This window comes from Halichoerus grypus, chromosome X, assembly GCF_964656455.1.
Source record: "Halichoerus grypus chromosome X, mHalGry1.hap1.1, whole genome shotgun sequence".
Lineage (NCBI taxonomy): Eukaryota > Metazoa > Chordata > Mammalia > Carnivora > Phocidae > Halichoerus > Halichoerus grypus.
The window spans coordinates 4,031,652-4,036,501 of NC_135727.1; the positions used below are offsets into that span (position 1 = coordinate 4,031,652).

Consider the following 4,850-nt stretch of genomic DNA (forward strand, 5'->3'; position numbering starts at 1 on the left):
AGCTGTAATTGGCAGTCCATCTGTAAGGAAAGGAGTACAGGGGAGATGCAAAAGGGAAGAGCAACAATGAGAAGCTCCTATGTCCCAATACCCTGGTTTTCTTTCCCAGAGAGCTCTTAGTAAAAAGGAGACATTCAATTGTGGAAGTAAAGGAATGCTTCCCTTTATCAGACAACACATCTTTCCTGAAGTGTTGTATATATGTTAAATCCCATTTATTTATTAGACATTTGATTGACATTTTCTAAGTGAAGACTCTAGGGCAGACTCTGGGGGATAAAGAGATGAAGGTGATATGGATTGCCTTTGAGAGATCAGATTTGTAAACAGATAACTAGAATACAAGGTTGAAACTGGCAAAATTTAAATTCACATAGAGTGTTCTGGAAGCTGAAAAGAAGGAACAGAGATGAGGGGCACGGAGGGAACACAGGAACAAAAAAAAAAAAATGAGAAAGGGAACACAGGAACAGAGGCACAGAAGCTGGGTCCTGATGTTACAGGTAGCAGGGCAGCATCTGGGTTAAAGTAATCACACTTTTTCTTAAATGTAACTCCCTGAACTCTGCCACAGGGAAGCTCAGGTTCCCTAGCTAGTAGAAAGCTTGGGCTTATGTTGAACTTTCAAGATTTTTAATTATGAGTCTTTATTGGCTCATAAAACAAACATTTGCTATTAAACTGTCCACATAAGATCTACTTTATATGCTATATAAACAGAAACTGACTTTTTAAAATTATATATTAAATAGAATTCCAATCATATTCACTGAAAAGAAAACCCACTGAAACTTGATGCCAAGGATTTCAAAATTTTGCAGAATGAGTAATTACTTTTTACTGTTCTTTAAAGAAAAGTTAATTTGTCAAACCATATGCAAACTCAATTTCCTACAGTGGAAAAAGATGGGTTCTCAGAAACATGGAATTGGATTTGGTCTGTGACCCTAATGGCTCAACAGATGATTCTTCAAAAAGAAAAAGAATCAAATAATGTATTCTGAAACTCTTTTCTTTAACTCCTTTCTGAAGCAACACTTTCTCTGAGCGTTCTTGGAAGGGGAGGAGACTTTGTCATCACAGTTGTGATGCTGGTCCCCACGCTTCCCCTCCAAGGATGTGGTCACCGTTACCAAAGTCCATCCTCTCAAAGACATTCAGTACAGAGGGAGAGGGGGAGAGACCTCTGGCGAATGTCATTCCTGTGCAATAGCATTTAAGAGCAGAGGGGACTGTGCCAACGAGTCTCATTCTTCCTGTTGGGGGTTGGTCATTGTTTTCCGTTGTCTCCGCGGCTGACAAAGTGCTCAGCCTAGAAGGCCAGTTTCTGAACCTACTGGAGATACCACAGAAGTTTTTGCTACCTTCAAACCTGCCGGGCCCTAAATCCATGCAGACGTTCATGGCCAGTTATCCTAGCAAGCTTGAAGTTGTGATTAAGAGCTGCTAATCTTCTTGCTCAGAGATGGCTGGTAAATCTTACTCCTGGGGAGTTTGAGAATTATCAGCCTCAGATGCCATTGCTTACGTGCATTAAATGGTCTAATACAAGTAACCCAGACCTTCCTAAAGGTCATTGCTTCCACAGAACACAGTACCAAAGAATGTTAATAGGTCTGAAGCAAATGTAAAAACGAAGTGTTCCTTGGCTGGGTACATTTGGAAAATGTTGAGTTAAATATAGTGAAGCAGATTTTTTACTACAGGACATCTCAGGGCTTTTCATAGGTTTTAGGAGCCCTGGGAATCTCCAAGATGACTTCACTGAGTCCTTGGTTTGCTTTACTTTCCATCCTCAAGCACCTTCAATGACAAGAAGCATTTTAGCTTACGAATGACAGAAAGGAAGTTTTGGAAACCTAACAATATATATTTCATGAGCTATAGAATGTAAACACCAGTCTAGGATCCCCCGAAAGGTTACAAAGGGTCCAGGGGAAAATGAATGTGGTAAGTACAGAGGGCATTTTTAACTGGTTCATTGGTTTCGGTCCGAGATGCTCCCCCAAACAGTCCCCAACAAAGCCTGCTCAAACACCTGAGACACAACTCTAGGGATAAAGGGCTCACATCTAACCTTTCTTTTTTTTAAAAAAAAGATTTTATTTATTTATTTGACAGAGAGGGATACAGCGAGAGAGGGAACACAAGCAGGAGGATCGGGGGAGGGAGAAGCAGGCTTCCCGCCAAACAGGGAGCCCGATGTGGGGCTGGATCCCAGGACCCTGGAACCATGACCGGACCTGAAGGCAGACGCTTAATGACCGAGCCACCCAGGCGCCCCTAACCTTTCTCTTAAAGAACAACTGAAAGCAGTGCTCGCTTGGGCAGCACATACAGTAAAATTGGAACTATACAGAGAAGACTGGTATGGCCCCTGTGCATGGATGACACCCAACTTCATGAAGCATTCCATAATTTTTTTTTTTAAAGATTTTATTTATCTATTTGAGAGAGAATGAGATAGAGAGAGAGCATGAGAGGGGGGAGGGTCAGAGGGAGAAGCAGACTCCCCGCCGAGCAGGGAGCCCGATGCGGGACTCGATCCCGGAACTCCAGGATCATGACCTGAGCCGAAGGCAGTCGCCCAACCAACTGAGCCACCCAGGCGTCCCAGCATTCCATAATTTTTATATGTTAAATATATTTCAGTAAAGCTGAAATTTTAAAAAAGGAAAACAGAAAAGACTTTCTTCTAACATGAAAAACAATAATTGCAATGATCATGCATTACAAAGGTGTCTCACTCAGAATTACCTATGTAAGAAAATGGTCTCCTTCATGCATAGTATGAGCCACTTTAATATGAGCCAAATTAATAAGCCCTTAATACTTAGCATCTACATAACTTTGAAGCCAGAAACAAAGTAAAACCTGTTCACCAGGTGTAACCACCACAGTGGAATTTCTATATTAAGAAAATATTCCCAGTATGGAATTTCAAGGCTGAACAAGGACAATTTGTGTTTCTATTGAGATATTTTTATAAAATGAGCAATTTGGCATGAGAGACATGTAAGTTCAATGCAATCTTTGAAAATATATTTATGGAAATGACCAGCTGCATTCCTGGGAAAATGTCCCTTTTGCAAGAAATGGGTGAGAATGAGTATAATGGTTACATCTTAAGATTTATAAACAGACTTTCCATATCTGTTCATTTTTTCAGTATAGAAATATCAAAGTTCCCAGAGAACCTAAACATCAAATTACATTTCTTGCAATAAATATATGTTACATTTTATTTTATACATCACAGTTCAAGGGAAATATGTAGATTGAGTTTTCATTCATAAGAGAATATGATCATATGCATGCCTATATAAATATAAAATTAGATGCAAAAAACAACATTCAAGTTCAGTTCTGTTTGCATTTGTTCTCCAACTGAGTTTGCATACACACACACACACACACACACACACACACACCTCAATCCAAAATCCACAATTTATCAAAACCAAAAACATCTTTTCATTTCTTTTCTTCACTTTATAATTCTCTCAGGAAATGGGTAGAATGTTACATTTTTTTTTAATATTTTATTTATTTATTTGACAGAGAGAGACACAGCAAGAGAGGGAACACAAGCAGGGGGAGTGGGAGAGGGAGAAGCAGGCTTCCCGTTGAGCAGGGAGCCTGATGTGGGGCTCGATCCCAGGACCCTGGGATCACGTCCTGAGCCGAAGGCAGCCACTTAACTGACTGAGCCACCCAGGTGCCCCATAATCTCTTGAGATAAAATATTATTTTAATTTAAATCTGCAGCTGGTGAAAATCAAGGACATATATAAACAGATATTTTTATTTGTGCTATACAATTTCACATGCATTCAGTTCACTGGTGTTAAGAATCGATTGTGGTGCTTGCTTCAGCAACACATATGCTAAAACTGGAACGATTACAGAGATTAGCATGGCCTCTGCACAAGGATGACATGCAAATCTGTGAAGCATTCCATATGAAAACAAAAAAAGAATTGTCTGTGATTACTTGATGTTACATCTTGACCTGTGCTTTAAGCCTGACTGAGCATGTCTTGATAGTATGAATTATTGATTAAGTCAGGTGTTATTATTATTTAAAATGCAACTCATTACTTAGATTTTCCCCAATCACTTATGACTTGTTTTGATCAGTTTCGAAGCACAGACGACTCTTACTTCCATTGGATTGTAAGTGCTCAGTAAAATACAAAAGATAGGTATATGAGAAAAGTCTGAAAGATAAAAACTGTTTTCTTACCCAAGAACAAGAGATGAAGAAACTAAAGAATGTTTTGTCTGTGGACAGTAGATAGTCTATCCAGATGACCTTCAAAGAAAGAAATGTTTCTAGATCAAAAATAGCCCTTCTAGCAACACAAGGGAAGTCAATTATCATGTAGCAGCACATTTAAAATGAAGATGAGAACCCTTTTCAACTACCCAGATTTTCCAGGTTAGAACTGACTATTCCATACGGTGCTATGATTCTCATAGCAATGCTTTGGGGTGGAGAAAGTAGGATTGCTTCTCACTCAAGAAGGTTCTTAAACTGCTTCTAGCTTCTGCATGAAGACAAATTTCCTTAGTCTCCTCCTAATTCCAGCCCCCTTCAATCCTGCTTCACCAAAGGGACTGAGCTTTCCAATGCTATCTTGTCCAGTGACCTTGATATGACCCCTAAAGCTGACATTAAGATTTGCCTCTATACAAACTCTCCTTTATGTACAATTAAGAAAAACTTTTACGTGTAATCCTAGATACAGGAGTGCTGATGTTCATGAATTTCTTCTAACAGGTGCTATGGACTTGCTTCATGTTGGGCAGCAGTATTCCCACCTTCTCTGAGGGACACATGATCCTTG

The 4,850-nt window shown here is 39.6% G+C and overlaps 2 non-coding genes across 2 annotated transcripts; both read left to right on the forward strand.

The window, feature by feature from the left end:
• The first annotated feature begins 2,315 nt into the window (after positions 1-2,315).
• Positions 2,316-2,422, forward strand: LOC118532295 (U6 spliceosomal RNA). The gene has a single exon (XR_004915635.1). It is a non-coding gene; the product is annotated as a U6 spliceosomal RNA (small nuclear RNA).
• Positions 2,423-3,863: 1,441 nt separating this feature from the next.
• LOC118532296 (U6 spliceosomal RNA) lies at positions 3,864-3,968 on the forward strand. The gene has a single exon (XR_004915636.1). It is a non-coding gene; the product is annotated as a U6 spliceosomal RNA (small nuclear RNA).
• The last annotated feature ends 882 nt before the right edge of the window (positions 3,969-4,850 follow it).